This window comes from Arachis ipaensis, chromosome B10 (genome assembly GCF_059453495.1).
Source record: "Arachis ipaensis isolate K30076 ecotype BB chromosome B10, ASM5945349v1, whole genome shotgun sequence".
Taxonomy (NCBI): Eukaryota; Viridiplantae; Streptophyta; class Magnoliopsida; order Fabales; family Fabaceae; genus Arachis; species Arachis ipaensis.
The window spans coordinates 71,245,301-71,269,334 of NC_142435.1; the positions used below are offsets into that span (position 1 = coordinate 71,245,301).

General features: G+C 37.8%; 1 non-coding gene across 1 annotated transcript; it reads left to right on the forward strand.

The window, feature by feature from the left end:
- Positions 1–22,126: 22,126 nt before the first annotated feature.
- LOC148580373 (small nucleolar RNA R71) lies at positions 22,127–22,234 on the forward strand. Its single transcript, XR_015896693.1, has one exon. It is a non-coding gene; the product is annotated as a small nucleolar RNA R71 (small nucleolar RNA).
- Positions 22,235–24,034: the final 1,800 nt, after the last annotated feature.

The following is a 24,034-nucleotide window of genomic DNA, read 5'->3' on the forward strand; positions in this document are numbered from 1 at the left end:
AAATACAAAAATACACTTTTATCTCTACCCAATGTTCCCAACTCTCCCAAAATCAAATGATAAACACTCTCACTAGCCTAAGCTAATCAAAGATCCAAATTAAGGACATTTATTATTTTTCACTTAGGCTTGTAATGTGCTACAATTAAGAACAAATGGGTTAAGCATAGGCTCAAAATTGGCTAACAATAGAAGATAGAAGGTAGGCTGTTTGGGTAAGTGAGCTATTTGAACAATGGCCTCAATCATGTAAATGCATATATACACAAAATAATGGACATATAGAATTAAACAAATCAAAGATTACAATCATAGGAAGAGAATAATGCACACATGAATGAAAATAAGTGGTTATATGATGTAACCACATAATTAGTTTCAAATCTCACATGCTTGTGTTCTTAGCTCAAAAATCATGTTCCACAAAGTATATAATTCAAGCAAGTTCTAAAAAAAATTTTTTTTAATTGGGGTGCCCTATAGATAAAATCCTTGGAAAATATCATGATTTTGACTAAGCTTAATATATACATATGCAAAATAAGAAAATGCAACAAAAAAATCTAAAAGTCCTAAAAATGAAATGAAAAAGTGTTGGGATTAGAAACTTGTTACCCAAAAACGCTGAATGGTCAGACGACCTCCCCACACTTAAAAGTTTGCACCGTCCTTGGTGCATCCAAAGATGAACAAGGGGGGTACGGCGACTTTCCGAGTTTCTACCTTCAGCTGGTAGGTCAACTGGTGCTGCGTGTTCTTCTCCCGCTTCCATTTTTGCTTATGATGATTCATCCTGAACATAGAAAACAGGGGATAATAAGACAAGTAAATGCACAAGCAAGGAAGCATGGATTGTTGGAAAGCGGTAAATCACTAGAATTGAGTGAGTGAAATAGTGTGACATTAATGAAATGTAAGTGTGCGGGTCCTAACTTGCATGCGGTTTAGAACTCACACTCTAGTATTTAGAGACCATGTCACAATTATACAAAAGAAGACACACATTTCACTCATTCTAGTGTGCTTGAAATACTTCAAAAAGACTTGTAGGTTAAGTTAACCAAACAAGTAGTGAAGAGGCATGAAAGCACTCAAGCAATTAATCAAGCAATTGTGAAATTGGATAATGCATGGACATTGATTGATGTATAAGTAATTTTAATGAACAAAATGGTATAGAGAGCTCACACATCAAACAATGACACATATTGAAGTTGTTGCAACACCTAAGTGACATAGAGGTGAAACACATAGATGCTATGGAACCTAAGAAAAGGATGTAGAAGTAAAACAAAATCAATCACATAGCAAGCATGGTCCACAAAGCTTGAAAAGCTCAAAAATACATCACTAGGTAAGCTTTCGATCCAATTTCACAATTCTACAATCTCAAAGCATGAAATAAGTGATGTGAATAAGGGTAAACTATAAACAAGCATCACCTAAAAAAAATCAATGATAATATACAATTGCCTAACAATAGATGATGAATGCATGGTGGCCAAAACATGCAATTCAAAAGAGTTAAGAAGCATGAAGGCAATGTAACATGTAGTTGGTATTCAAAAGCGTTAAACATGAAAAGTTCCGAACTAAGTAACCAAATATAACCTCAACAAAGAAATCCAACAATGACAATTAACAACAATGATGTTAGACTAACATCCTATCAGTAATAAGCAGCAGTAAATAGTAAACAAGATCAGTAATCCAACACTTATAATGGAAAACAAAAGTTAAATGAAAATTAAACTAACTAAAAGAAATGGTGTTACATGATATTTGGTAGTGTTGGCTGATGTTTGAAGGGTGTAAAGAGAAGAGAAGAAGGAAAGAAATGGAAAGAGAAGAAGAAAAGAAGGTGAGTGAAACAAGGCAATCCACGCGTGTGCGTCATGTGCGCGTAAGCGTGGATTGATGAAATGGAGGCAGCGCGTACGCGTACATGGCGCGTCCGCATCGATGGCTTATTTTGAGAGGGGCGCGTACGCGCAAGGTGCGCGTGCGCGTGCCTTGGGCACAAAGTTGGCACACGTCAGGCACAACTCTCGGGTGAATGTATGGAGGGGTGGAAAACTCAATCCACGCGTACGCGTACATGGCGCGTCCGCGTGGATGGTCGAAAATGCTTGAGGCGCGCGTACGCGTGAAGTGCGCGTGCGCGTGGATGGTGCTCTGTTTTTCAAAATTTTTCCATGTCTTTGCACCAAACCAAGCATTCCAAACCTCCAAACAGCTACCAAAACATCATAAAGCCTTATTTAACCTACTAGACTCCCAAATAAACTCAACTAAGCAATCAAAACAAGGAAGTAAACCTATATTACGAATATTTACAAAGAGAAAAAGGGAAAGATGTTACCATGGTGGGGTCTCTCCCACTAGCACTTTTGTTTATTGTCCTTAAGTTGGACTTATGGGGAGCTCTTCATCAAGGTGGCTTGTGCTTGAATCCATCCTTGAACATCTACCAATGCTTGGACTTCCATTGTGCTTCATCATTCAAAGATAATAACTCCAAGCTTTGATGGAGTTCTTCACAAACCATAGGCTCCCAAAGTTGATCTTCCTTGTGCGATCCGGGATCCCACACTTTGTTTTCACACCCATCCTCGAGTTGATCATGGGGATTTCCTCCGGGTGGCAAGGGAGATGAATTCTCATGGAAGTACCAAACTATCCTCCTAGACCCATCCAATTGAGCACTAGTCCAACCTTTACTCCTTGAAGCTTCAACCATAATAAGTCTTGATTTACAACGCCAACCACGAAACATCTTTCTTTTATGCTTCATCCCACAAAGCATCCTAAGTTGACCATCCGTTTCAAGCAATCCATATTCAAGTGGGATAATAAAGATAATAGAAATGAGTTTCATCCACTCAAATGAAGGTGTAGATGGCAACCTAGGCAAAGGTGATTCCAAGGGTCTTGCTAAAGCATATTCAATTCCCATCCTCCTTTTTCTAAGGATCTCCACCTCCTCACAAGATCTCTTAATATCAATCCTTGGTTCAACACTTTTATCTAACTCTTTTCCCTTACTCAAATCATAAATAGGAGGGTGAGAGACATTTACCTCTACATTGCTTTCCATCTCATTAGGAGAAGGTTCTTCATGTTCAAAGGATTCGTCACCACTAAGACTTGATGCTTGATCTTCATCACTAAGGGGACTCAATTCTTGCTCTATCCCATCCAATTCTTCATAAGAGATATGCCTTGGAGGTTGTGCACATTCCTCCTTAGCATCAATTTCAATAACTTTGGAGTGGTTTTCTTCAATCTTAGACTCCCAAGGTGGTTCCGCATCTCCTAAGTCTTCAACCACTTCTTCCTCTTCTTTAATAATCTCTACTTCCTCCTCTTGTTGCATTTCTTGCTTTAACTCCTATTCTTCTCCTTGGAGCTTTAAGTTCACTCCCTCACTAAGCTTCTTCGTTGCTTCTCCACATTCCACAATGGAAGTGCCTTGATCGCATAGGCTTAGGCAGGATGAGACTATGTTGCCAATGGCTTCTACCATGATGGTCATTTTCGCTCTTAACTCCTCAAAATTCTTTTCATCCTCCTCGTGTTGCCTTAAGATATGAGATTCAAGATCCCTTAATTCTAGCATAGAGGCTTCATCGGGGGTGATGGTGGAAGAGAGGGTTCATTGTTTGAGGGGAAGGTATTATAGTCGGAAGGTGGTTGTGGCGAAAAGTAGAATTCATCTTGTAGTTGAAAATTTGCATGCGTTGGAGGTGGTTCTTCTTGGTAATAGTATGGAGGAGGTGGTTCTTGAAAATGTTGATGTTAGAATGGTGGTGGCTCTATGTGTGGTTCATATGGCTCATATGATTGTTTGTAGGATGGATATGGATTAGGGTCATATGGAGATGGTTGGTAAGAAGGGGCTTGTGAGTATGGTTGAGGGTTATATTGGGGATATGGCTCATAGACATATGGTGGTGGTTCTTGAAAGTCATAAGGCGATTCACCATAGCCATTGGATTGATATGCATCATAGAATGGCTCTTCTTCATAATGCATTGGTGGAGGTTGTTGCCATGAGGATTGATCATATGCATATGACTCCTCCCACCTTTGATTGTCCCATCCTTCATACACATCCTCATTGAAGCTCTCATTTCCTACAACATAGTTAGAACCAAACTCATAGCCAAATTGAGAATTCATAGTGAAAAGTGAAAATAAGAAACAAAAGCTAACAAGAAATAATGAAATAAAGTCCTAAAACTAACAAAAACTAACAAGCAATCCAAAAATCAAGTTATTCACAATATTCACATATATACAATAACCAATAACACAACACCATTGCAATTCCCCGGCAACGGCGCCATTTTGATGATGAGATTTGCTCGATGGTCTAGATTTTCTTCTTATAGAAAAGAATTACTTCGTTGTAAGCATAGCTCTAAACCAACAAACAATTCTCACATCAAAAATTTTGGTTGTCACAAAGAACAAATCCCAAATAAGAATTAGCCGGAGTATTTAGACTCCGGGTCGTCTCACGAGGAATTGCAATGAAGTGAATGATTATTGGCTATGAAGGGGTAAAAGGGGTTTTGGGTTGATAAGAAGGGCACTAAAATAAATGACAAGAAAAGTAAATTAAGCAAGTAATTAAAGAGGACAAGTAATTAAGAGAAAGCAAATAATAAAGAGAGACATTCATGACAAGAATTGAGATCATAGGCTTTCTATCCTAGTCATACAATGATTAATTCGCCTTATTTAGTCAACTCCAACAAACTGAAGAAGGTATCATGTCATCTTCACATAGGGAGAATGTCAAACAAGACTAATTAATCATGTCACAATTATAAACAAGAATTTATCTCATTACGTCATCTCCAACATTGGAAGAAGATATACGTTATCTTCCATGAGAGAAAGTCTAACAAGAGTACCTAATCTCAATCCAAAATTTCTAATCAACTTACTAATTACATTAGTAAAAGATTAGCGTTAATGGAAATAATATTTGCTAACAACTCTAGATCACCAACATGAGTTGGGTTCTCATGACTCAAGATTGCCTAATTACTCTTTCCAAGCCAAGAATGCTCAAAATCTACTCTAAAGCCCAACCAAGCATTTTGTCAAACACTTGGTGGGTACAAATGGAAGGCATGGTAAAAATGCAAGAATAATAAAATCTAACAACTACCAATTGCAAAGAAAGTAAATCAACAACTTAATTCATCAATGAAATAAACATCAACATCAAATTGCTTAAAATGTAAACTAAATCCAACATGAGTTCATCATAAAAAAAGAGTGCAAAATGAGAAATTAACATGACAATTAAGAAAATCAAGATGTAAAAAAGAGAAATTATAGAAGAAACAAGATGAGATCAAGGAATTAAACATGGATCTATGGTAATTTAACCTAATCCTAACCTAATTCTAGAGAGAAGAGGGAGCTTCTCTCTCTAGAAACTAACCTACATGATGCTAAGTTACTAACAATTGCTCCCTCCTTTGCCCCAGCTTGAATTCTGCATGAAATAGCATTAGAAATGAGTTGGGTTGGGCCCAAAGTGCTTCAGAAATCGCTGGGGGCGATTTCACTTTAGTGGGCCACAGACAGCATCGGCGCGCACGCGTGGATGGCGCGTGGGCGCTCCTGAGCTCGAAGTAATATATAGCAAATTTTTTATCATTTCGAAGCCCTGGAAGTTAGCTTTCCAACGCAACTAGAACTGCCTCATTTGGACCTCTGTAGCTCAAGTTATGGTCGATTGAGTGCGAAGAGGTCGGGCTTGACAGCTTTCCGGTTCCTTCATTTCTTCATGTGTTCTCCCGCTTTGCATGCTTTTCTCCTCACTTCTTCCATCCGATACTTGCCTTATGAACCTGAAATCACTCAACAAACACATCAAGGCATCGAATGGAATTAAAGTGAATTAAAATCACCAATTTTAGGGCCTAAAAAGCATGTTTTCACATTTAAGCACAATTCAAGGGAGAATTACAAAACCATGCTATTTCATTGAATAAATGTGGGAAAAGGTGATAAAATCTCCTAAAATAAGTACAAGATAAACCACACAATCGGGATTTATCAAATCTCCCCACACTTAAACAAAGCATGTCCTCATGCTAGAATCAAGAAAGAAGAAAAGGGATATCAACATTTATTCAATGCAAACTAACTAAATGCAATCTATCTATATGCAACCTATCTACATGAATGCATCCACTTAGTCAAAATAAATCAATTCCCAAGAATACATATACAAACACAAGGGCTAAGGCAGTAGCAATCACTCAACCCACAATTGAATTGAATTATTAAAAAGATTTTACAAACTTGCAAGAAAAGATGATCATGGGTGGAGACATGTAATTGAGCAATCGAACCCTCACCGAATGTATATCCGCTCTAGTCCCTCAAGTGTATGGGGTTGATTCACTCAATTCTCCCTTAATTATGTTTTCCAAGATTTGTTTTTCATCTAACAATTAACAATTATTTCATGCATGCATACAAGTATCATGAGGACTTCCCATAGGTTGTAATGAGGTTAGGGTCAAGGTAGGATGCGTATGGTCAAGTGGGCTTGAAATTCGAATCTTTGATTAACTTAAACTTCCCACCTAACCTATGACAACCTATACAATTCTAAACAAACCTAACTACCCATTCTTCACTTTTCACACACACTCATGTATTCTCTTTTTGATCACCATACATATGCATTAATTTTTATTGAACTTTGAACTTTGGGGCATTTTTGTCCCCTTCTTATTGCAATTCTTTGTCTTTTTTTTATTATTATTTTTTTTCGTTAAATTTTTTTTTCTTTTCAAACTAAAATATATATATACAAGAACATCAATGCATATGGTTTACACATGATTAATGCATGAGTATGTACCCAATTCTCAAGATTCTCAATACAAATACAAAAACACACTTTTATCTCTACCCAATGTTCCCAACTCTCCCAAAATCAAATGATAAACACTCTCACTAGTCTAAGCTAATCAAAGATCCAAATTAAGAACATTTATTGTTTTTCACTTAGGCTTGTAATGTGCTACAACTAAGAACAAATGGGTTAAGCATAGGCTCAAAATTGGCTAACAATGGAAGATAGAAGGTAGGCTATTTGGGTAAGTGAGCTATTTGAAAAATGGCCTCAATCATGTAAATGGATGTATACACAAAATAATGGACATATAGAATTAAACAAATCAAATATTACAATCATAGGAAGAGAATAATGCACACAAGAATGAAAATAAGTGGTTATATGATGTAACCACACAATTAGGCTCAAATCTCACATGCTTGTGTTCTTAGCTCAAAAATTATGTTTCACAAAGTATATAATTCAAGCAAGTTCTAAAAAAAAAATTTTTTTTTCAATTGGGGTTCCCTATTGATAAAATCCTTGGAAAATATCATGATTTTGACTAAGCTTAATATATACATATGCTAAATAAGAAAATGCAACCAAAAAATCTAAAAGTCCTAAAAATGAAATGAAAAAGTGTTGGGATTAGAAACTTGTTACCCAAAAACGCCGAATGGTCGGACGACCGCATTTTGATGATGAGATTTGCTCGATGGTCTAGATTTTCTTCTTATAGAAAAGAATTACTTCGTTGTAAGCATAGCTCTAAACCAACAAACAATTCTCACATCAAAAATTTTGGTTGTCACAAAGAACAAACCCCAAATAAGAATTAACCGGAGTATTTAGACTCTGGGTCGTCTCACGAGGAATTGCAATGAAGTGAATGATTATTGGCTATGAAGGGGTAAAAGGGGTTTTGGGTTGATAAGAAATGCACTAAAATAAATGACAAGAAAAGTAAATTAAGCAAGTAATTAAAGAGGACAAGTAATTAAGAGAAAGCAAATAATAAAGAGAGACATTCATGGCAAGAATTGAGATCATAGGCTTTCTATCCTAGTCTTACAATGATTAATTCGCCTTATTTAGTCAACTCCAACAGACGGAAGAAGGTATCATGTCATCTTCACATAGGGAGAATGTCAAACAAGACTAATTAATCATGTCACAATTATAAACAAGAATTTATCTCATTACGTCATCTCCAACATTGGAAGAAGATATAGGTTATCTTCCATGAGAGAAAGTCTAACAAGACTAGCTAATCTCAATCCAAAAGTCCTAATAAACTTACTAATTACATTAGCAAAAGATTAGCGTTAATGAAAATAATATTAGCTAACAACTCTAGATCACCAACATGAGTTGGGTTCTCATGACTCAAGATTGCCTAGTTACTCTTTGCAAGCCAAGAATGCTCAAAATCTACTCTAAAGCCCAACCAAGCATTTTGTTAAATACTTAGTGCGTACAAATGGAAGGCATGGTAAAAATGCAAGAATAATAAAATCTAACAACTACCAATTGCAAAGAAAGTAAATCAACAACTTAATTCATTAATGAAATAAACATCAACATCAAATTGCATTAAATGTAAACTAAATCCAACATGAGTTCATCATCACAAAAGAGTGCAAAATGGTAAATTAACATGACAATTAAGAAAATCAAGATGTAGAAAAGAGAAAATATAGAAGAAACAAGATGAGATCAAGGAATTAAACATGGATCTATGGCAACTTAACCTAATCCTAACCTAATTCTAAAGAGAAGAGGGAGCTTCTCTCTCTAGAAACTAACCTACATGATGCTAAGTTACAAACAATTGCTCCCCCCTTTGCCCCAGCTTGAGTTCTACATGAAATAGCATTAGAAATGAGTTGGGTTGGGCCCAAAGTGCTTCAGAAATCGCTGGGGGCGATTTCACTTTAGTGTGCCACTGACAGCATCGGCGCGCACGCGTACATGGCACGTGCGCGCCCCTGAGCGCGAAGTAACATATGACAAATTTTATATCATTTCGAAGCCCCGGATGTTAGCTTTCAAACGCAACTGGAACTGCCTCATTTGGATCTCTGTAGCTCATGTTATGGTTAATTGAGTGCGAAGAGGTCGGACTTGACAGCTTTCCGGTTCCTTCATTTCTTCATGTGTTCTCCCGCTTTGGATGCTTTTCTCCTCACTTCTTCCATCCGATACTTGCCTTATGAACCTGAAATCACTCAGCAAACACATCAAGGCATTGAATGGAATTAAAGTGAATTAAAATCACCAATTTTAGGGCCTAAAAAGCATGTTTTCACATTTAAGCTCAATTCAAGGGAGAATTACAAAACCGTGCTATTTCATTGAATAAATGTGGGAAAAGGTGATAAAATCCCCTAAAATAAGCACAAGATAAACCACGAAATCGGGGTTTATCAGTATGTTGATTCTTGAACACAACTACTTTATGAGTCTTGGCCGTGACCCTTAGCATTTTGTTTTCCAGTATTACCACCGGATACATAAATGCCTCGGACACATAACTGGGTGAACCTTTTCAGATTGTGACTCAGCTTTGCTAGAGTCCCCAATTAGAGGTGCCCAGAGTTCTTAAGCACACTCTTTTTGCTTTGGATCACGACTTTTACCACTCAGTCTCAAGATTTTCACTTGGACCTTCATGACACAAGCACATGGTTAGGGATAGCCTGATTTAGCCGCTTAGGCCAGGATTTTATTCCTTTGGGCCCTCCTATCCATTAATGCTCAAAGCCTTGGATCCTTTTTACCCTTGCTTTTTAGTTTAAAGGATTATTGAATTTTTGCTCTTGCCTTTTGGATTAAAGAGCTATTGGCTTTTTCTGCTTGCTTTTTCTTTTTCTTTCTTTTTCTTTATTTTTCACCCTTTTTTTTCACACGCTTTTGTGTTTTTCACTACTTTTTCTTACTTCAAGAATCAATTTTATGATTTTTCAGTTTATCAATAACATTTCTCTTTTTTCATTATTCTTTCAAGAGCCAACAATTTTAACATTCATAAACTTCACTATCAAAAATATGCACTGTTCAAGAATTTATTCAGAAAACAAAAAGTATTGCCACCACATCAAAATAATTAAACTATTTTCAAGATAGAATTCGAAATTCATGTACTTCTTTTTCTTTTTGAAAAAACATTTTTCATTTAAGAAAGGTGAAAGATTCATGGAACATTCATAGCTTTAAGACATAAACACTAAACACTAATGATCATGTAATGAAGACACAAACATAGTCAAAACATAAAGCATAAAAACCGAAAACGGAAAAGAAAATAAACAAGGAGATTAAAGAACGGATCCACCTTAGTGATGGTGGCTTCTTCTTCCTCTTGAAGAACCAATGGAGTTCTTGAGCTCTTTTATGTCTCTTCCTTGGCTTTGTTGGTCCTCTCTGATTTCATGGAGGATGATGGAGTGCTCTTGGTGCTGCACTCTTAGTTGCTCTATGTTGGAACTCAATTCTCCTAAAGAGGTGTTGAGTTGCTCCCAATAGTTGTGTGGAGGAAAATGCATCCCTTGAGGCACCTCAGGGATTTCTTGATGAGGGACTTCCTCATGCTCTTGTTGAGGTCTATGAGTGGGCTCTCTTGTTTGCTCCATCCTATTTTTAGTGATGGGCTTTTGAGATGAATCTCTCCATCTCCCATGACTCGGAGTTGGAAGCAACTGCCTTCCCTTTCCTCTTCCTAGAGGTTTTTCCGGCCTTAGGTGCCATTAATGGTTATGGAAAAACAAAAAGCAAAGCTTTTTTCCACACCAAACTTAAAAGGTTTGCTCGTCCTCGAGCAAAAGAAGAAAGAAAGGATTAGAGGAAGAAAAGATAGAGGAGATGGAGGTGTGTGAATGTTTCGGCCAAGGGGGGTTTTAGGTGATAATGATGTGTGAAAATAAAGGAGTGATGAGGGACTTATATAGGAGTGGAGTGGAGAGGGAATTCTAGTAATAAAGGTTGGGTTTGGGAGGGAGATGGTGATATTTCTTCAAGAGCTCTCTGCAATTGACTTAAATCTATGGCACCAAGAGTTTGTTCTCCGTCCCTTTGAGATCTTCTTCTCCTTCGGGGTTCTTCTTCTTGCTCATCTTCTTCATTAATGCCTTCCATGCTTCTCTTTGTAATTCCCTTCCCTTTCTTTACTTTCTCCATGTCCTCATCTTCAAAGATCACTCCAGCTTTGTTGCAGAGCCTTAGGATGGTGCTTGGATGGCCAAGCCTACTTGAAGTGCTTGTGTTTTCAGCCATTTCTTGGATACTGTTGGCAATGAGTTGTGCCAAATTGATTTTTCCTCCATGTAGGATACAGTATACTAAGAGTGCACGCTTAATTATAACAGATGAGGTGTTCCCTGTGGGAAGTATGGATCTTTTTACTACCTCGTACCACCCCTTAGCTTCAGGGGTAAGATTCATTCTCTTCAAGTGGCTTGGGACTCCTTTTGAATCTCTTTCCCAGTCTGTGCCTTCCAAGCATATCTCCTGTAGGATCTTATCAGGATCATTCTCCCTTCGCAGTCTGGCTTCATAGCTGGGCTCTTCATAGTTTATGGTTCTCAATTTCAGGGCCCTTGTAATGGATGCTGGACTGAAATCCACTTCAACTCCTCTATCATAGCTCTTGTAGGAGACACTGTCTTCGCTTCCTTTCACCACGTTTGCATAAAATTCTCTGATCATCACCGCACTAATATCAGTGAGAGGATCGCACAGAAGCTCCCATCTTCTTTCATTAGTGATTTGCTTCATTATGGGGTATTCCCCTTCCTTTAGCTCGAAGCCCATCTCATAAATAATGCGCTTTGACTTCATGAGCCTGTGGTATCTTCCTTCATGAAATTGAGATCTGAATTTCCTTGCATCGTAGGCTGGAGGTTCTGTTACCATTGGTTCTTTTCCTGGTCTTCTCCTTGAACTTGATGAGGCCATGGGTTTAGAGAAAGCAGAGAAGTAGGGATGGACTTGGGGATTGGTTGAGGCACGGCTTAGCAATGTACAGGAGATATAGAGAGGAATGTTGCTATTATAAGAGAGGTGGTGTATATGTATAGAATTGCAAAAGGTGGAGGCAGAGATTTGTGTTTGTAAAGAAAGTTTGTAGGTACATATGCTGCAAGAGATGTCTCCACTCATTTATAGGTAATGAGAAAAGTGTTGGCCGAAGACTACACTTGAGGAATGGTTCGGTCATAGATTATGAAGGGTGGAGATTGAGTTGAACAACCTAGTGACTCTATGAGATGAACGGCTTGCATGTTCTCTTGAAGGTTGACAAGGATTCTCCTCCCATTGGTTGCATGGAGTCCGTTCCTCAAGGTGACTAGCATGCAGAATTTTTTTTTTGCTTTCCAAAGTTGGCACACCTCCATAGGCACATGCGACCCTTCTCTTGACTTGTCATAACCGTTCCCTTGCCTTCTCTTTGCTTCAGCCTTCTTTCTTTCTAATTAAACAAAATTGATGTGCTTTAGGATACACTTGAAGCACGGTGGTAAAAAAAGATTGCATTATTTATTTATTTCTTTTTTTTTTCATGAAAGATCAATTGTGTCCCTTACTTAGTGAACCAAGATTTGGTGAACACCAAACTAGTCTCTTGCTAAGAGATTAATGTTAAGAACAAGCATTTGTCACAATTGATACTTTCATCATGAATTTTAATTCAAAAATTCCTAGAATAAAATGATGCATGATTCATCTCTGCATGATTTTGGTTGTCTCTTTTCTTTTCTGAACAAAAGTTGATCCTTCTTATAATTGATACATATGCCGACACCAAACTTAATGTTTGGTCATATACTTCACCGAAGTGACCAAGCATATGTTTGAAAAGTTAGTTTCTATGTGCTGTCAAGCACACCAAACTTAGAAGTCTGGCATATGTTTCAAAACAATTTATGCATCTGTCAAGTACATTCAAAATCATGCTAAGGTGATCATAATTTATTGAATTTAAAAGCAAGCAGGAATCTTAAATCATGGGTTGCCTCCCATGGAGCGCTCTTTTATTGTCATTAGCTTGACATTAAACCCTTCTTTTATGGTGGTTGATGACTGTAGTGCCTCAGCTTGTCCCCTCTGACTGTGAGCTTCTTCTTTGTTCCTTGGTGCTCAATTTCCACATGCTCGAGAGAGAGTATTTGATTAACAGTATAGTGATCCTCAGTCCCCAACTGTTGATAAACTAATTGCACCTTATCACCTTTGGAGAACCCTTCTGTTGGAATTTTTTTGTTCTTCCAACCCTTTTTGCTTCTGTTCTTGTTTTTCTTCCCTCTTTTTGTTCACCTTTCTTCTTTGACAATAGGTTTCCCCTTGAGATTTCTCTTTTTGGTTGCCACTACTCCAATGTCTTCTTGAACTTCTTCATTATTTTGCACAGTCTCTTTCTCTATTTGACCAGCTGCATCATCTATCTCTTTCTTGGGAGGACAGTTATTGTTTGTCTTGTTGATTCCCTCCTTCCACTGTAGATTCTCTTTGTCCGTTTCTGTACCATTCTTTTTTCATTACTGCTCTGTGTTTCTGGCAGTACATTCAGAGTGATACTTTCATCATGCATCCTGAGGGTTAATTCTCCTTGCTCTATATCTATGATAGCCCTAGCAGTGGCCAAGAACGGTCTTCCCAGTATAATGGAGTCGCCCTCATCCTGGTCTGAATCTAAGATCACAAAATCTGTAGGAAAGATGAATCTGTCTACTTTGACTAGAAGGTTTTCAATTATACCCCTGGGGCATATCACTGATTTGTCCACCAATTCTAGAGACATCTGTACTGGTTTCACCTCTTTTATGCTTAGCTTGTTCACTAGAGAGGCAGGCATTAGATTGATACTAGCTCCTAAGTCACACATCGCCTTGTTGATGGTCATACTGCCAATGGTGCACGGTAGAAAGAAACTCCCAGGGTCATCGAGTTTGGGAGGAAGTCCCTTCTGGATTAGTGCTCTGCATTCCTCAGTAAGCAGTACAGTTTCATTAACTTGCCAACTCCTCTTCTTGTTGATAAGTTCCTTCATGAATTTTGCATACAGGGGCATTTGCTCAAGTGCTTCAGCTAAGGGAATATTGATCTCCAACTTCTTGAAGATTTCAAGAAATTTTGGGAAGTGTTGGTCCTTAGTCTCTTTGTTGAACCTTTGAGGATATGGCAAAGGTGGTGTGAAGTTCACTCCCTGCCTTTGTTCCTTGGTTGGCTCTTTCATTGCTTCCTTCTCTTTCCTTGATTTTTGTGGCTGATCTTCTTTTTCTTTGAGCTCTTCTGAGGTCTGCTTGCTTGCTATCTCTTCCTTGTCATTGACTCTCTCTTCTTCAGCTTGTTTCTTGTCACTTTCCTTTGGCTTCTTGGTCGCTTCTACATTTTTCACCAGAATTTTTCCACTCCTCAATTGTATTGCCTTGCACTCCTTTTTTGGATTAGGAATGGTGTCATTTGGTAGTGAGCTTGATGGCCTTTCGATGGCAATCTGCTTGGAGAGTTGTCCAATTTGTCTTTCCATATTTTTCATAGAGGCTTCCTGGTTCCTCAATGTCATCTCTTGATTTTTCATCATCTTTTCCATTAAGAGCTCCAAGTTGTTAATCCTTTGAGATTCTTGTGAGATTGGTTGATTGTGGGGTGTTAAGGGTTGAGGGTAAGTGTTTTGATTTGAGGTTTGATTATTGGATGGGTAATGGTTAGAGTTGGGGTAGTTGTTTTGGGGTTTTCTCTAAGGGTTTTGGTTAGTTTACTGCTGGTTGTGGTTTTGGTTGTTTCTTGAAGTGTTTTGATTTGAGTTTCTCTGCCATGGTTGTTGATTCTGGTTGTGATTGTCTCCCCACCTAAGGTTTGGGTGGTTCTTCCAAGAAGGGTTGTAAGTATCACCATAGACTTCATTTGGCCCAGAATTTTAGTTGTGCATGTACTGGACTTGTTCTTGCTGCTGCTCCTCTTGAGTTTCTTCATTTTACCCCCATGTGGATGATGGTTGGCTTGTGTTAACTGCTGCAACTTGGAGGCTATCAATCCTCTTGGCCATTTGCTCAAATTGTTGTTGAATTTACTACTGCATCATTTTGTTTTGAGCCAAGATTGAGTCCACTCCTTCCAACTCCATCACTCCTTTCCTTTGTGATGGTTGCCGTTGCCTTTGGTGAGCAAAGAAATATTGATTGTTGGCCACCATATCAATGAGATTTTGAGCTTTCTCTGCCGTTTTCATTAATTGTAAAGAGCCTCCTGCTGAATAATCCAAAGCCTCTTGAGATTTCAGTGTCAAGCCTTCATAGAAATTTTGCAATCTGTCCCACTCACTAAACATTCCTGGTGGACACTTCCTGATTAGAGCTTTGTATCGTTCCCATGCCTCATACAAGGGTTCAGCATCCATTTGTGTGAATGTTTGCACTTCAGTCTTCAATCTAATAACTCTTTGAGGTGGGTAAAACTTGGCAAGGAACTTGGTTACTAGATCATCCCAATTGTTGATGCTGTCTCTTGGAAAGGATTCCAACCATTGAGTGGCTTTGTCTCTGAGAGAAAATGGAAATAGCAGTAGCTTGTAACTGTCAGGGTGTACACCATTGGTTTTGACAGTGTCACAAATCCTCAAGAAGGTGGACAAGTGTTGGTTAGGCTCTTCAAGTGGTCCTCCTCCATAAGAACAATTGTTTTGAACCAAGGTGATGAGTTGTGGCTTTAGTTCAAAGTTATTTGCATTAACATTTGGGGTAAGAATGCTACTCCCACAATGTCTAGGATCTGCACATGTGTAGGAAGCCAAAACTCTTCTCTGTGGTGGATTATTGTTGTTATTGGCTGCTCCTTCAGCTCCATTTGGTGGGTTTGTTAAGTGTTCCTCCATATCTTGGAATTCTTCTTCTGACTCTTCTTCTCCAATAATGTTTTCCCTCTTTCAGCTCTTCTTAATCTTCTGAGGGTTCTTTCGTCTTGTTCACAAAATATGGGTATAATTCTCCTTGTACCTGACATACAACCAAAGCATAAGAATCACAACACCAGAAAGCAATAACACTTCAATCCATGGCTGAAGTGAAATGTTAATTGGCTTATGCAAAAATTCAAACAGTTAGTGTGTTAGTCAAAAATTAAAGAAACAGAAAATAAAAAGTGCTTGATCTAGATCCTCACTTTACTTAATCATTGTCAATCTAATCAATCCCCGGCAACGGCGCCAAAAACTTGATGTGTGGAAAACGATCCAACACAAAACTCACCGGCAAGTGGACCGGGTCGCATCAAGTAATAATAACTCACATGAGTGTGGTCGATCCCACAGGGATTGAAGGATTGAGCAATTTTAGTTTAGTGGTTGATTTAGTCAAGCGAATCAAGTATTGGTTGAGTTGTTTGTGATTGACAGAAATTAAATTTGCTTGAAATGTAAAGGGAGAGGGGTAAATTGCAGGAAATTAAAGAGCAAAGAAAGTAAATAAGCTGAATCTTAAAGAACAAGTAATGTAAATTGCAGAAACTTAGATTGCAAGAAATTTAAATGACTGAATCTTAAAGTACAAGAAATGTAAATTTGCTTGAATTGTAAAAGGGATTGGGAGTTGGGATTGCAGAATTTAAACAAGAGGAAGTAAATTGCAGCAAAACAGAAGAGCAAAAGATGAATTGAATTGAAATAGATCTCAAACAGAGAGGTAAAATTCTTTGAGAAGTAAACAGAAAGGGTGCTTAATTTGCAGCAAAATAAAAGAGGTTGAAGATCTCAGGAGTGGAAGAGACTAGAAAACAAGTCTAGATCTCAAATCCTTCCTTGATCCAACAAGATTAATTGTAAAAGAAATAAAGAAAAGTAAATTGCAGAATCAAAGAGGAGATGAAGAAGATGCAGTAAACAGAAGTGGAAATTGAATTATGCAGTAAAAGTAAACAAGAGATCTCAAGGTGAGATTGAAACAGAAGTTCTTCAATTCTTCACCCAAGATCAAAAGCAAGAAAATAAAAGAGTGCTCAAGCAAGAACAAGGAAGAAGAGAGATCAATTCTCCTTCCCAATTCTCTAAGATCTAACTTCAAAATGAAAATGAAAGTTCAAAAGAAAAATTCAAAGTAAATTCTAAAAGTGTCAAAAGGTCCTAATTACATTAAACTAGCTCCTATTTATACACTTTCTATTCTTGGATTTTGGAATTTGGATGGGCTTTTGATTTGGTGAAGAAATGAATTAATTTGGATTTTTAGTTCAATTTTCAGCCCATGGTGCACCTCCCAGGGAAGAGTTCGGCTCTTGGCAAGAGCTTTGGCGAAGAGCTTTGGTTCCCTTTTCTTCCAATGTGTTGCGCACGGTTCCTTGTGACAAGAGAACAAAGCTCTTGGCAAGAGCTTTACTTGTCCTTGAGGTCCTTGGTTTAAATCTTGGGTGGAGCACTTGTGGAGCTAATTTCCTTGGCACTAGAGAAGCCCCCAAAGTCTTGCTTCCTTGAGGTGCCCGGTTCAATCCTTGGTGAAGGAAGACAAGCCAATTTTTCTCGGCACATGAGTGGTGCACAAGGCCTTGCTTCCTTGAGATGCCTAGTTCGAACCTTGGTGAGTGAAAACAAGCTAATTTTGGCTTGTTTTTTCCTTGTGAAGTAGCGCTGGCCCCCCTCCCCTTGGTCATGGGTTCAAGTCTTGGTGAGTGCATTAGTGAGCTTTTCCTTTTTGATTTTCTCCAAGGCATGCACGAAAAAGCTCTTTGGCAAGAGCTTCAAATCTCTTTGCCAAGAGCTTGGCTCTTGGTTCCTTCTTCATGTGTTCTTGATAAAGCTCTTTGGCAAGAGCTTCAAAGCTCTTTGCCAAGAGCTTGGCTCTTGATTCTTTGAAGGAAAGCTCTCCACAAGAGCTTTAAAGCTCTTGGCAAGAGCTTTGTGCCCTTGTTTCTTGAATGCACTTATGCTTCTCCTTCTTTGAGCCACGCTTCCTTTCCTTGTGCCACGCTTTCTTTCTTTGCTTAGATCATGCTCCTTAGGTTATGCTTTTCTTATTTTTTTCTTTTCTTCACCTACACGTAATCAAAACAACCAATCAAAGTATCACCAAATTCACAAGGTTCATAAATCATTAAAAATCAATTAAATTTAGCTTAAACCTCATGATTTAGCATCAATAAAATGGTGGTTGTTTGATTCGAAGAAACCATGCATTTCCATTCCAAATTACTTACTTAGAATGCAAGAAAGTGCATAAAACTAAATAAAATCAAAGAAAAAGGCTAGTGAAACTAGGCTAAGATGACTTGTCATCAGATGGTTTGAATTTGAATGGGTGGGGGTAGGTGGGTTGTATGATGGTTTTGGAGGAGAAATGGAGGTGATTGGTTGAGGTTATTTTGGGGAAGAGTGTTATAGAAAGGTGTGAAAAGGAGAGAAAAAGAGTTGGGGTAGGTGGTGCACGGAAATCGTGATTCACACCTTTCACATCTCCGCACAACTAACCAGCAAGTGCACTAGGTCGTCCAAGTAATAAACCTTACGTGAGTAATGGTCGATCTCACGGAGATTGTCGGCTTGAAGCAAGCTATGGTCATCCTTGTAAATCTTAGTCAGGCGGATTCAAATGGTTGAGGTTTTGATAATTAAAATATAAGTAAAACATAAAATAAAATAAAGTTACTTATGTAATTCATTGGTGGGAATTTCATATAAGCGTTTGGAGATGCTTTGTTGCTTCTGAACCTCTGCTTTGCTATTGCCTTCTTCCAACAATGCGTTACTTCCTTCCATGGCAAGCTGTAGGATCCTCTCAGTGAAAATGGTCCTCTAAGGTTTCTGCACGGCTAATCAACTATCAGATTTCTCGTCTCAGATGAAAAATACCAGGCACGGCTACCGCATGGCTAATCATCTGTCAGTTCCCGCTAGCGTCGGAATAGGATCCATTGATCCTTTTGCACACTGTCACTTGCACCCAACATTCGCAGGTTTGAAGCTCTTTACAGTCATCCCTTCCCAGATCCTACTCAGAATACCATAGACAAGGTTTAGACTTTCTGGATCCTAGGAATGCTGCCAATTGTTCTAGCCTATACCACGAAGATACTAATCTCACGGACTCGGTCCATGTATTAGATATCCAAGAGAATATACTCCAGCTATCGTCCAATGACTACGTTGAACATCATGTAGACTGCTTTGTGGTTGTCAGGCACGTGGATATTGGCTAAGCAAGTAACGAAGATTGGGTGATTGTCACGGGTCACCCCTTCATTCTGACTTAACTGAATTAAGTGCGAGAGTATATCTTGGAGAAGAAGTAGGCGTGAATTGAATAGAAAACAGTAGTAATTGCATTAATTCATGAAGAACAGCAGAGCTCCACACCTTAATCTATGGGGTGTAGAAACTCCACCGTAGAGAATACATAAGTGAAAAAGGTCTAGGCATGGCCGTGAGGCCAGCCTCCAAAACGTGTACAATGGTCTATGATAGCGTTCGTTCTTCAAAAAGATGGTCAAAAGATGATAAAAGATGTAAAATAAATCTCTAAAAGTAGTTTTTATACTAAACTAGTAACTAGGGTTTATAGAAAATGAGTAACTAAGTGCAGATAGTGCACAAATCCACTTCCGGGGCCCACTTGGTGTGTGCTTGGGCTGAGCATTGAAGCTTTTTCGTGCATAGGATGTTCCTGGAGTTAAACACCAGCTTTGGTGCCAGTTTGGGCGTTTAACTCTAATTCTGGTGCCAGTTTGGGCGTTTTACGCCAAGATATTTTAGGCTGGATTTGGACGCCAGTTTGGGCCATAAAATCTCGAGCAAAGTATGGACTATTATATATTTCTGGAAAGCCCAGGATATCTAATTTCCAACTCAATTGAGAGCGCACCAATTGGGCTTCTGTAGCTCAAGAAAATCCATTTCGAATGCAGCAGGGTCAGAATCCAACAGCATCTGCAGTCCTTTTTCAGCCTCTGAATCAGTTTTTTGCTCAGGTCCCTCAATTTCAGCCAGAAAATACATGAAATCACAGAAAAACACAAAAAACTCATAGTAAAGTCCAGAAATGTGATTTTTGAATGAAAACTAATAAAAATATAATAAAAAGTAACTAAAACATACTAAAAACTATGTAAAAACCATGCCAAAAAGGGTATAAATTATCCGCTCATCAGTAGGTGGGGATCTGTGGATTCTGCTCCCTGCACCTTTCTGGCATTTAAATGCCCTCTATGTGCCATTTCTAGCATTTAACGCCAGCTCTACTGCCCATTCTGGCGTTAAACGCCAGACTGATGCTACTTTCTGGCGTTTAACGCCAGCCAGACACCCTTTTCTGGCGTTAAACGCCTGTCTATCTGCTAATTCTGGCGTTTAACACTCAGAATACTGCCAGACTAGGCACTAAACGCCCATTCTGCTATCCTTACTGGCGTTTAAACACCAATAAGCCTGTCCTCCAGGGTGTGCTGTTTTTTATGCTATTTTTGATTCCGCTTTAATTCTGCAGTTGTTTTTAAGACTCCACATGATCATCAACCTAAAGAAAAGTAAAATAACAATGGAAAATAAAATGAAAAAGTAATTAACATAGATAAATAAGATTGGGTTGCCTCCCGATAAGCGCTTCTTTAATGTCAATAGCTTGACAGTTATTTCTTACAGAGCTTCATAAATACTCAGAGCATGATTGTGGCCTCCCAACACCAAACTTAGAGTTTGAATGTGGGGGCTCTGCTTGACTCTGTATTTAGAGAAGCTTTTCATACTTCCTCTCCATGGTTACAGCAGAAGATCCTTGAGCGTTAAACACAAGGTAGTCCTCATTCAGTTGTAGGACTAACTCTCCTTTGTCCATATCAATCAAAGCTCTTACTGTGGCTAGGAAGGGCCTTCTAAGGATGATACATTCATCCTCATCCTTCCCAGTGTCTAGGATTATGAAGTCAGCAGGGATGTAAAGGCCTTCAACCTTCACTATGACATCCTCTACAAGTCCATAAGCCTGTTTCATTGATTTGTCTGCCATCTCTAGTGAGATTCTTGTAGGTTGTACCTCAAAGATCCCTAGTTTCTCCATTACAGAGAGTAGCATGGGGTTTATACCTAACCCCAGGTCACACAGAGCCTTCTCAAAGGTCATGGTGCCTATGGTACAAGGTATTAAGAACCTTCCAGGATCCGGTTTCTTCTGAAGTAATTTCTGCTGAACCAAGGCATTCAGTTCATTGATGAGCAATGGAGGTTCATCCTCCCAAGTCTCATTACCAAATAAATTGGCATTCAGCTTCATGATTGCTCCTAGATATTGAGCAACTTGCTCTTCAATAATATCTTCATCCTTTTCAGAGGAAGAATACTCATCAGAGCTCATGAATGACAACAGTAAGTTCAGTGGAATCTCTATGGTCTCTGTATGAGCCTCAGATTCCTTTGGTTCCTCATTAGAGAACTCCTTAGTGGTCAGTGGACATCTATTGAGGTCTTCCTCACTGGAAATTAGTGCCTCTTCCTCTTCTATAGGTTCGGCAACTTTGGATATATTGATGGCCTTGCACTCTCTTTGGATTCTCTTCTGTATTGCTTGGAAGAGTACTAGAAGGGATTTCAGTAACTCTTTTACTCAGCTAACCCACTTGTGCCTCCAAATTTCTGATGGAAGACCTTTTTTCAGTCATGAAACAGAGAGTGGTTTTAGATAGATCAGAGACTATGGTTGCTAAGTCAGAGAGGCTTTGCTTAGAATTCTCTGTCTGTTGCTGAGAAGATAATGGAAAAGGTTTGCTATTGCCAAACTTATTTCTCCTACCATTATTATTATTGAAGCCTTGTTGAGGCTTCTGTTGATCCTTCCATGAGAAATTTGGATGATTTCTCCATGAAGGATTATAGGTGTTTCCATAGGGTTCTCCCATGTAATTCACCTCTTCCATTGCAGGATTCTCAGGGTTATAAGTTTCTCCTTCAGAGGAGGCTTCTTTAGTACTACCGGATGCAACTTGCAATCCAGTCAGATTCTGAGAAATCACATTGACTTGCTGAGTCAATATTTTATTCTGAGCCAATATGGCATTCAGAGTATCAATCTCAAGAACTCCTTTCTTTTGAGTCATCACATTATTCACAGGATTTCTTTTAGAAGTATACATGAACTGGTTATTTGCAACCACTTTAATGAGTTCCTGGGCTTCTGCAGGTGTTTTCGCCAAATGAAGAGATCCACCAACACAGTGGTCCAATGACATGTTGGACAATTCAGACAGACCATCATATAATATACCTAAGATGCTCCATTCTGAAAGCATGTCAGAAGGACACCTTCTGATCAATTGCTTGTATCTTTTCCAAGCTTCATAGAGGGATTCACCTTCCTTCTGTCTGAAGGTCTAGACTTCCACTCTAAGCTTGCTCATCCTTTGAGGTGGAAAAATTTTGGCCAAGAAAGTATTGACCAACTTTTCCTAAGAGTTCAAGCTTTCTTTAGGTTGTGAGTCTAACCATATCCTAGCTCTGTCTCTTACAGTAAAAGGGAAAAGCAGAAGTCTGTAGACCTCGGAATTAACCCCATTGGTTTTAACAGTGTCACAGATTTGTAAGAATTCAACTAAGAACTGATGATGATCTTCCAATGGAAGTCCATGAAACTTGCAATTCTGCTGCGTTAGAGAAACTAATTGAGGCTTAAGCTCAAAGTTGTTTGCTCCAATTGCAGGAATTGAGATGCTTCTTCCATAGAAGTTGGAAGTTGGTGCAGTAAAGTCACCAAGCATCTTTCTTGCATCTCCACCATTGTTGTTGGGTTCGGCTGCCATGTCTGCTTCTTTTTTGAAATTTTCTGTAAGGTCCTCTTCGGAGTGTTGTGCTTTAGCTTCTCTTAGCTTCCTCTTCAGAGTCCTTTCAAGTTCAGGATCAGCTTCAACAAGAATGTCCTTATCCTTGTTCCTGCTCATATGAAAAAGAAGAGAATAAAGAGAAAATGGGAATCCTCTATGTCACAGTATAGAGATTCCTTTATGTGAGTATCAGAATAGAAGAATAGAAGAATAAGAAGAGAGAGGAGATGAGTAATTCGAACAGAGAGAAGAGAGAGGAGTTCGAATTATGAGTAGAAGAGAAGTCTTAGTAATTAAATAAATAAATAGAAAGATATGAGAGAGAGAGAGAGAGAGAGTATTCAAAATTTTTTTTAAGTAGAATAAAAGAAAAAAATATTTTTGTTTTTATTTTAATTATTTATTTAGTGATAAAAAACATTAAAAGAAATAAAATAAAATTAGAATTTAAAATAATTAGTTAATTAAAAAGAATTTTGAAAAAGTGGTTAGTTGTTTTCGAAAATGAGAAGTGAAAAAGTAGTTAGGTGGTTTTGAAAAGATAAGAAATAGTAAATTTTTAAAATTAAAACAAACAAATCAAGTAATTAGTTGAAAAGGTTTGAAAGTAAATTTTGAAAAGATAAGAAGTTAGAAAAAGATTTTGAAATTAAAATTTTAAAAAGATATGATTGAAATTTATTTTGAAAAAGAATTGAAAAAAATTAAAAAGATTTGATTTTTAAAATTAAAGTTGATGACTTGACTAACAAGAAACTAAAAGATATGATTCTAGAATTTAAAGATTAAATCTTTCTTAACAAGAAAGTAACAAACTTAAAATTTTTGAATCAAAACATTAAATGTTAGCAATAATTTCGAAAATTATGAAATAAAATTAAGAAAAAGATTTTGAAAATTAATTTTAAAATTTTCGAAAACATTAAAAGAAAAATGAAAAAGATTTTGAAAAATTTTAAGAATGAAATTCGAAAATCATAAAAAAATGAAAAAGAATTGATTTTGAAAAAGATTTGAAAAGATAAAGTTTTTAAATTGAAATTTTGACTTGACTAACAAGAAACAACTAAATTTTAAAAATTTTTGACCAAGTCAACTCAAAATTTCGAAAATTATGAGAAGAATAAGGAAGATATATTTTTTTTTTGACTTTTGAATTTTTAATGAGGAGAGAGAAAAACAACAAAATGAAACAAAACATAAAAATTTAAGATCAAAACAAATAATGCATGCAAGAACACTTTGAATGTCAAGATGAACATCGAGTATATATTTTTGAAAATTTTTAAGAAAAGAAAGACATGCAAGACACCAAACATAAGAACTTTTGTACCAGGGACACTAACAATTTGAAAATGCATATGAAAAATAAGA